The following is a 10,088-nucleotide window of genomic DNA, read 5'->3' as shown; positions in this document are numbered from 1 at the left end:
CAGGAATTTCTTTCAATTTTCAAAACAAATCTTATTTCCAAAGCGAACAACAGTGTCGTCAGTATGCTCTATACTCTCATAAAGCACGCTACAATAAGCCAATCAGAATCCCTGTTAGAATGGTTCAAATAATCTGATTGGCTGTACAAGACTAAAGCTGTCAAAAATGTCAAACCGTCAACGTTCATATTCTGCAATAGTTTACAAATAGAAAATACAAATTACAAACTAGCTCGGCATGTCGAATTTAACACTTTTGCCTGAAGTTTTTTAGTTTCTAATACAGGATCTGAAAGTGAAATGTTCAGTGAAATTCGGCCCAATCGTGGCTCACAAAAATACGCAAGTTATTTCATATGACAAGTAGAAAACAAACTGTTCAAGGCGAGTGTATTATGAATGAACAACAGCCGAATTCACTAAGAAATGAAGATCGCTCGGAATGACAGCGCCGTAAAACTCGGTTGCAGTGACTGATCTGGCCTTCCACTCAACGCATCGGAAAGGTAATCAGGGCAAGCTCTTATTTTTTCACTCGAAGGGCAGTCGATTCAGTTCCTGAGGCTTGCTCCACTGCGATGACCGATGATCGCCATGATTAGCGAGCTACGATAGACCTTAAGTCGCTCTGACACCGTCATGATTAGTATGAATTTTAACAGTTATGCCAGGCTATATTTTTCATCATTCCTGTTTTTTTCTGTTTGAAATCGAAACTTTATATATTATACAAGTGTTAGCTGTGTTTGATTTTTATTACCGTACGTAAACTCGCAATCTAACTGAGCGTGAAAACCGTTAAAAAAACTCGGACTGTCTATCTTGTTTTATCTTTGAGGATTTTTGTCTCTGCTCACGTTACAGTAACGTAAATTACTGCGCCTGGAATTTTTGCAAACCTTTGCTCGCTTGTTCCGAAATTTCACTTTCAATTAACGAAAGAAAAGCTAGAAAGAAGCCCCTTCTTCTCGTGGAACTTATTCTTGGTCCCAAAATGTGCAAGGAAGTTTTGTGGAATGATCAAATGATCCTCTCGCTTTAAGACAATTGTTTTATTTTTGATTTGTCAAAAAACCGTCTTTTTATAGTTTTACAACACAGCGAGAGGTAATGAAAGGATGATGAGAACATGGATTCCTCTTCGAAATCGTTCGCTGGTGATTTTATATAGTAAAGGTATAAACTTTAAAATTTCGATAGCGCTTTTGAATTCTAAATGCTGCTAAGTTAAGACCGGAAATTCCGTGATCTCGTTTGATAAGATCTATGACAAAAGGAAGATAGTTAAAGTTAGTAATTTCATACTGTATACACAAAGGGAAATTTGAAGCAACTGATGGTGCACAAGCTGACTCAAAAGGCGCACGCATGACTCAACAGTGGAGGATCGTAAACGCGATATTTTCAATACAAATTAAAGTCCAGTGTTTACGTGGCAGTTTTGCTTTCGCATGACAAAAAAAAAATGAAGAAACGCCGCGGCCCAGCGCTAAAATTTTGACATGCAAAAACTCAGTCGAAAAACCAATTAAAATTGTTTGTACGATCGATTTAAAGCTCCATTAGCTAGCAGTGTTTCCTATTACAACCACCTCCCAACCCTCTCTGCGTAGTAATAGTCCGTCTCACACCCCTCCCTAAGTAATAACACTCCACCTCCCACCCCTCTCTTGGTACTGATAGACTTCATCCTACCCCTCCCTCAGTACTAATGGTGTGCTCCCCCTTCAAAATGGTCCAAAAAATAGTCCAAAAAATGGTCCAAAAAATGGTCCAAAAAATAGTCCAGTCCATATTTTATCCTATGCCGTCAACTTCAAAGATCGGTCAACAATATGAAACACTGACAACACGTAACCCGTGTAACGTGATAGTAGAAAGAAGTAGAGAGTGTTTAAACGGTTTTTAAGTACGTGCTTAAGGGGTTTCCGCTAATTCTCTGCGAGACAAATCAAAGCAGGTTGGGTCGTTTATGAATTTAACTTCGGTGCGTCTTTCTGTTCATTTGAGTGGACGTCGCTTGAATCTTAAAAAGGTAAATTACCTCGACATAGTACACCTCATCCGCAAAATTTTATTTATCAGTTATGGAGAAGCTTTACAAGGCACGCAGTGAAACCTACCTTTGGCGGGTAAAACCGAAATTCTGGAAAGAGCCTTTGCCGAAGCAGAAGAAAAAACTAACCAAAGGAAAGAGCTTCCTTCCGCATTCGCCTCCATCTTATCGTTTTATAAACAACAACTTCAGTAGTTTGGTATCGTCTGAAGAAGGAGATTTTTGCCAGCTAAAAGAGTGCGCTGTGTTCAGAAGAAGACCAAGTTGGCATAGGAGACGCTTTGTGCTGTTGGAAGATAAGCTATACTGTTATGAGAGGAGGGAAGAAGTGCTGGTCTTCTTCGAGATCACAATGATGTCCAATGTCACGTCTTTGACTGTTCAGAACTCTATATGTATTAAGATTTCCCAGGTTGATGGGAGTATTAGAATGTTGAGATTCTCGTCTACAGAAGTCAGAAACGCTTGGCTCACGGCCTTATTGACAGCTAAGGCAGTCAATTTACTGAAGTACCAGTAATAATTTTAGAGGCATCACCACTTCAGTAAATAATCTGAACATTCAAGCATGTAATTATTCGAGTTTAATTCTCTCCAGGTGTAAATATACTTTTGGACTACTGATAAGGTTTGAAACAATATTGTAATCATGATAATGACAATACATTTTTTAAAATCTCCAAGAGAAAAATATAAAACATTTCAAGGTTAAAGTTAAGTCAAGGTTAAAACAGTATTTATTTAGTCGTTCAAGGAACACAAATATAAATTCCCATGAAATTGTTGCGCTTTTATTTTGTAAAGCCTTTTTATTAAAGTGACCTTTGAGATAATTAATCGTAATCGTTTTAAGAGGGAAACAAGCACCTTTTATTGTCAGATCAATAAATTTGTATATAAATATTTAACTTTAGGAAAAGTCCAGAAGAGCTGGGATTATTCATGAAAAAGTTAATCTTTTTTCGACCATAAAATCCCTTTGATTTCAATGACTCAAAAGGGTAAGCTTTAAAAATGTATCTGTAGGTCGCAAAACTAGGATGTCATTCCTTTAAATAGTTCATCTCGTTGAAAATGCGCAGTTCAAATATAAACATTTGACTGAGCAACACGAGATGGGTGGCATGTTTACAGAGCACCTCTTTAGCTCGTCCGCCACACTGACCGGAAGATAAGGTCAAAGTAAATAAGTTTATTTGAACATACTCTTCGGCTACTGAAAATGTCTTTTATCAGAGCTGCTTCAGAACCGCAAATATTAGAGGAATCTTCTGTTTATCTTACCCATTTCCTCCCTACATTTCTCAAACAGTGATTTTCTTTGCTGATTTACATAGGTATGTTAACTCTGAGAATTGGGGAGTTGATCAGACAACATCCCTTTTCTTCATTCTCGTCATAGTGCGGGAGGGAATAATGAATTGGTCAGCAGTCCTGGTGAAGGGGTTAAAACTCTACAATGAAGATTATCAAAAATATGCTTAGCATTTAGTAATGACAGAGAGAAAACCATTCCATTCTGGCAACGTGACTTGAACAAATCTGAATAGATTTTAGGTTGAAAAATCAATGGACATGTTTTCAGACGCATTAAAATCGAACTTGTTCTCAAAATTTAATCCTTTAAGAAGACATTGAAAACATGATTTTGGCGAATTACAGTTTAAGGCGTATTGCATCGTACGTGAACTGTAATTTGTGTTACGTCACAAAGGTGAAAAGGTGAGTGGTTACTAGGCAAAAAAGACTTTTCAATCACTATGCCGCTAAAAGAAACCCACAAAAAGTCCAAAGATGAAAAAGTTCTGCTCTGGACATCACCTACGCTCGTCACTCGCAGCACGTTCAGTTGAAAGTCTCATTAAATTCAATGTTTTTTCGATGAGACTGAAGTTGAACCACGACACAAATAACATTCATGACCGACATGCTTTGCACACTTCTTTTAATTCGTTTCATTCTGTTTTTTGTACATTACTTACAGCTACGTTCATTTTTCATGAGCTGATTGAGCTAATAAAATTCTGATTAATATAAGACGTACTATTCATTTACCTCTACAAAAATATATTTTTGATATGCCTAATTATTAAGTTACGTTTTAGTTGAGTCTAGAGGTGAGAATATTTTTAAAAAGTTGTGCGACCACTAATACTATCCAATTTCTTCATCTCTTAATTCTATTTCTCATCCGCCATGAATAATCATCAAGTTTTCTTTTCACAAAAGAGATTAAAATTTAAGTAACTCTTATAAAAGAAAAAAAACCAATAGTAAGGTTAATCCATTCCATTGTAATCTCCTAGAGAATTAGTGGCATATACAGTCTTTTAAAAGAAAAAAGATAAATATCCTGTGTTTCCCTAGGAAGTATTACATAAGGTTCAAGAAAATATAAGTCTCAAATATAGAGGCAATTTTCAGTTCTCTGAAAATTAGCAAATGCTGAAAAATTCAGGATAAGACCGTGGCAAAATTCTATGGAGTGTGAACTAAAATAAATAGCAATATGTCGGTAACTAATTAAGTTACTCTTCACAAAGTGTCTTCAGGCGAAGTACATCCCTTTTAACATCTCAGGATGAACTTGGACAGCTTTGGCCAAAATCTGCGGACTTCTGTCTTGTCCATGACCACCACTGCAAGACGAACCATTAAATATCCCTACCCCTTAGATTTCAAATCTCCCTAAACAAAAAGGACCTCTATCATCCTTCCACAATCACGCCCTTAATTCAACAGTCCCGGAGGCCTCATTCCTCCCCCCTTCCCCCTCCGCCTATCTCTAAAGGCTAAACTTCAAACCAATCTTCGAATCTGGCTTCTTTGGTTGCTTTTGGAGTAAAGACAAGACGCTAATGAACCCGCCTATTCCTCTTGCAGGGCACCAGCCGTCCTTCGCATTATCACGTGCTGTGGGACGACATTAATTTCAAAGAAGACGAGATCCAGGCCCTTACGTATCAGTTGTGTCATACTAGTACTTACGTCAGGTGCACACGAGTAGTATCCATACCATCCCCCACCTATTATGCGCATTTGGTGGCATTCAGAATGCGATTTCATTTGATAGAAAAAGAACGAGAAAGTTGAGATATTGTGCACGGTAGACGAAGAGTGTCCCCACTCATGAAGGATGGTGAAATTCCACATAATCTAATGAAATTTATTGGCCAAGGCAGAAACGTGACTGATAATTGAAAATTTGTGATTTTTTTTCCTTAACTGTTAAAGTGAGATCAGAACATACTATCACATTCCTGGGTAAGAAAATTGAACCTGGTAGAATTTGACTCATTGACCTCCACATATGAGCTGTAAAGGCTTTGCGAATTAAAAAATACCCATGAAATCTGAGAGGGAGGGCTTGGGATACCGGAGAGAGTAATCTACGGTTCAAGAGATAGGCGGAGGTGGGAGGGGGGAGGGCTGAGGCCTCCGGCACTGGGGAATTAAGGGCGTGATTGTGGAAGGATGATAGAGGTCCTTTTTGTTTAGGGAGATTTGAAATCTAAGGGGTAGAGATATTTAATGGCTTAAAAGAGGAAAGAAGTTTAGAGAGCCGAGAGGTAAAGGAATCCAGGCGTAGCTAGCTGGAGGAAGGTGAGTTTAAGATCTTTTTCTTTTTGTTAATTCTGATATTAGTGAAAATCTTTTCGCAATGGCTCTCTATACAGCCCTAAGAATGGTTCGTCAAAATAAAAACTCGCTGGAACTTTTGAGTACTATTTTTGAAAACAGTTCACCAAAAGGGTCTTTTGGAGCAAATAAAAAAAGAGTTGAATTTTTGCTTCTGTCGCCGGATTCTTGAAAATTACTGACAACCTCTCTTAAGGTGCCCTCTAAAGTAAATTTAGAGACAATGCTGGTAGAAAAAAAGATAGGATTTTGGGCTTTGATTTAGTGTGTCTGTTTCAATTGGCTGGTTAAATCAGAAAAAAAGGCTTCGCGGGAAAATCTGTGACTTAGTGAAGAGCGCATTCTCTATTTTCCATTGTAGTATAGCTTTTCTTTTAAATTCCTGCATGTTTGGTTTTTTTGTCTAAACATTTACTAGCGTAAATGTATTCTTTTAGAATAATGGCGAAAAGATGTAGTCTGCATCTTGGGTAATCAGTTAGGTGAGTTAAACGGGGGATGTCGTTAAAAGTTATTTGTTTATATGAAAGTGTTATGTCGGTGTCTTTTTCGTGGTTGAACCATGATTCTCAGCATGTGATTGTTAATTCTCTCTACCAGCTGATTCAAACCCCATTGCAAATTTGTCAAGAGAATCTAGTGTTCCATCATGTTCACATCAGGACCAACAGATACAATGTTTAAGTATTCTCACCAACTGTTTGCTCTATGTTTACTAAAAGTCTTGGGAGAGGTTTTATGTTACTCGGCCCTAAGAATTAAAGAGAGACAAAGCCTTACCTGATTTCCTGCGTGACTGCAGAAGTAGAAGTCAAACTCAGTGGGGTGAGTTATACCAACATCAACTGTGGTTCCGGGGGGCATGTTTTGACTAATTCCACACTAAAACCAATCACAACAACTAAAACAAATGTGTGAAAACCTAAATGAAGTGGAGTTAGCAAAATTCTGCGATAGGAGTAGGCCTAGGGATGCGTTGATAATCCGGCCACTTTTATTTTTCTATTTACCCTGTGGCCCCTGAGAGTGAGTCTAATTTCTCCTTATAATTTCACCCCTGGGGAGAATAAAGAAAATTGATTATTAACTCAAATTGCTCTTAATTTTTGGACAAATTCTACTTTTCATCACTTAGCAAATGTAAAGAGAACAGTATGGAGAAAATGAACTCTGATATTAGGGTGAAAGGGGTTAAGAAACACTTTCCTTCCTTTCTCTTGGGTTGAGAGAAACAAAAATCTGCGCATTCCCGCGCGCAAAGCCACACAAGTGGTTTGTTTACAGCAAATTGAAGAGTCAAGGCCCGCGAGCGGGGGAAACTGGGGCTAGTGCTCGAAGTAGAGGTTCATAGCTAAACATCCAGGACTGAAGTTAAATAAGCGATCCTCGCAGTTATGATCACTACTGAACTAGTAGTTGAAATAAGGCCTGAAAAAAATTCAGGCCCGTCCGGGATTCATTCCACACTTGACACCAACGGAGCTAAATGAAGTAGCAGCGCAGGGCCAATGCAGTTTGACCAGTGCAGTCGGTGACTTTCACATGTTTGCAACACGAAATGGGAAATGCCAAGGAAACACTACTTTAATAAGGTCAAGAAAAAGTCCAATTCTTTGCAATAAACCTAACTTTGACTGAGTGTTCAGTGTCTCTAAGCTAATTGAATAGTTATTGAATTTGCGAAGATAGGTCACATATACGGCGAATTCAATGCACATTCTCGTTCAATAGGCTTTTCAACCTCATTGAACTAATATGAAGGAAAGGTTCAAATCTGTTATTTTAAGCTTGTACTTTGCGGACGTTGTCCTTTACTCCCCCCCCCCTCCCCCCCCCTTTTACCTTAATTTTAATAGCTACTCATTACCGAAATCATCGATTGGGTATCTCACAGACTCTTTGATTTTTTTGATTGACCTGATAATGCCATACACTTTAAGTCAGCACATCGTGTACTGTTTCTCTTTAACTTAGTACTCTAAATGATGTATGCATGGGACACCTTTTACGGTCTAAAACAACTCAGTGATTTCATTAGTTAATTAATATTCAACTTTACCAAGAGCTTTGATTCAATCGTTAAATGCAAATCAAAGCCATGTTCCGAAAAAGAGTTTTCAATTGGGTTAACTAATTCCCGCGTTAAGAATTTCTCAGCATTTCTTCCAATTAAACCATTTACTTACTCATTTATAAATGAATTATGAAATTGTTTCTTGATCAATAGCGCGATATATTTCACGCGTGTGGTTGTATGCTAAGTAATTTTTTATGGCACGAAGGAGACTACATTAAAGGAGTAAGCACTTCACAGTCCCAAGTCCAATCCAAGATCCATCTGTGGACTAATGTGATGGTATTTGACGTATATTCGATCGCGTGTAAACCTAGCCACTGTGCGTGACATCGAATGAAACTCTTCCGCCAGATTGTGAATTTACACGAACTGCGCTCGATCGAAATGGTAGATGCATAGCAACGACGGTTGAAATGTCTTAAGTAGAATATAATCACCTTCTTTTTGAGTTAAGCCAACGACTCGATCAGCTGAACGAACATGAACACTTACTCTTAATGTGTAGAGGGCTTGTGGCGTCAAGACCTGAAGACATCCCCGATGCACTTTCGCTCTTTCGAGAGCTAGAGGATCGAAATAATTTGGCCATTGATAAAGTTGAGCTATGGAAAGAGCTTCTGAAAGCGGTCGGAGAATGGTCGTTGTTTCAGAAAGTGAGAAAGTTCGAGGACAAAAGGAAAGAATATAAAGAATTGCTTGAACAGATCAGCCGTGCTCTCGACGAAAGCAATCATCTGCAGCAGCTCATTTCTGTCTGCACTGCGAGGGAAACTTTGGACGAAAATGAAAGAAACACTCAGGTTGTTCGAATTTTGTTCGAAAAACTTGAACGGCGGGGACTTTTTGCGTTTGGTCGTCTTGATTTCTTAAAAGGGATTTTATCGGGAATTGAGAGGCAAGATCTGGTGATGAAAGTTCAGGAATCGAGAAGCGACGAATTGATGAGGATGAATTTGAAAGAAGGAAAGGTAACGATCATTTGGTCCTCTGCAATTCATACTTTCCCGCATTTTTTGCGGGAAAGTATCTAAGAGTCTTTGCTCAAATAACGTTCATCGAGTGACCATAATATGCTATATATTGATCAGAACTCAAAATTTAAACCCAACTCTGTCAGTTTATTATAATTCTCCTGCCTAATTTGTGACTGAATCTAACAATTTGTCATTGAATCTTACAATTTAAGCGCAAGCTGGTAGCATTGTTGCGGCAGCCAGGGTTGTTGGTGGAAGCGTAATCGGAGGTGAGTTAAAATTGGTGTGATTTAACTGTTGAGCATGAGTAGGGAAGAGTTTCAAACTCCATAAATAAACCAAAGATCTGAAGCACTCTAAACTAATTAATGCATACCGACGATCTACTATAAAACTATTTTAAGGAGATATAAGATACCTAGCGAACTCGTTAACATGCTCATGTCGGTACGTTATACGGTCGAAGTTGTTTCCAATTTCTTCGCTGAATCCGAGCCGTGCCCCCAAAATTCGCCAGCGAGGAAATTGTCAAGACGATTGCAATAATAATTTAAGGTTTTTCAGAGTGTCCATTAATAAACACTAGGTGTTCATTGTCCATCTAAAAGTTAGGTATGAAGCAGGCGATGTGCGCACTCTGAATACGTTGTATCATGGTTGTAATACAAAAAGCGAGTCATTTGCAGCCTGCCGTGGTCGAGTGAACATCTTTGGTTGCAGCGAGATAGCGTGAATTAACGTGGAATGTAATGAGGATTCACTATCTGTCGCCGTTCCTTCAAAAGTTTAATTATTAAAAGTGTTTACGGGCCTGTGCGACTCCTGTCATTCCTCCGTGACGAATTCGCACTTAAGAGGCAACTGGCGAGGTTCAGAAAGAATCGAAACTGCACTCTTGCCTAAGAAACTACGCAAATGGTAGCAGTTACATTTACAGTCGATGGCTGTGTGAACAGTAAAAAATTCAGAAAATACATTCTTCGACGCGAGTTATATGTTTAACGCATTACAGAGACCTTCTTGTTGCGTTACCTCAACCGCACGGACTGGACTCGAAACTAATCTCAGGGCCGCAAGGCTCCATGGACTGTCTCGTTATTATGTATCAGCTGTTTTGTCTCGTGTCGCACCAAGCGAAAGTTAAAAATGATTAACGCGTGTTTTCACGAAGGATTTGTCTAAGGATCAAGGATTTGCCAAAGGATATTTTAATGCTGGCGAGTTTATAACTCTATGTTCTCACAAGGCTGAACGAATTTAAGTTTTACTGCCAGATATGTCATTTGCACGGAAAGATCTCTAGGTAATGTTTGTGATTTCGCAATTTCCATAGCTTCAGATT

The 10,088-nt window shown here is 38.6% G+C and overlaps 1 long non-coding RNA gene and 1 pseudogene across 2 annotated transcripts in view; one reads left to right on the top strand and one right to left on the bottom strand.

Annotated features, from left to right (window-relative positions):
- Window positions 1–10,088, bottom strand: part of LOC149053705 (protein argonaute-2-like) — an 82,362-nt pseudogene that overhangs the window by 42,317 nt on the left and 29,957 nt on the right. The window lies entirely within an intron of this gene.
- LOC149053710 (uncharacterized) lies at window positions 345–2,836 on the top strand. Its single transcript, XR_016188220.1, has 2 exons — window positions 345–506; window positions 2,086–2,836. It is a non-coding gene; the product is annotated as an uncharacterized LOC149053710 (long non-coding RNA).

This window comes from Pocillopora damicornis, chromosome 1 (genome assembly GCF_964200805.1).
Source record: "Pocillopora damicornis chromosome 1, jaPocDami1.2, whole genome shotgun sequence".
NCBI classification, from domain to species: domain Eukaryota; kingdom Metazoa; phylum Cnidaria; class Anthozoa; order Scleractinia; family Pocilloporidae; genus Pocillopora; species Pocillopora damicornis.
This window is presented reverse-complemented; position numbering and strand designations above follow the sequence as displayed.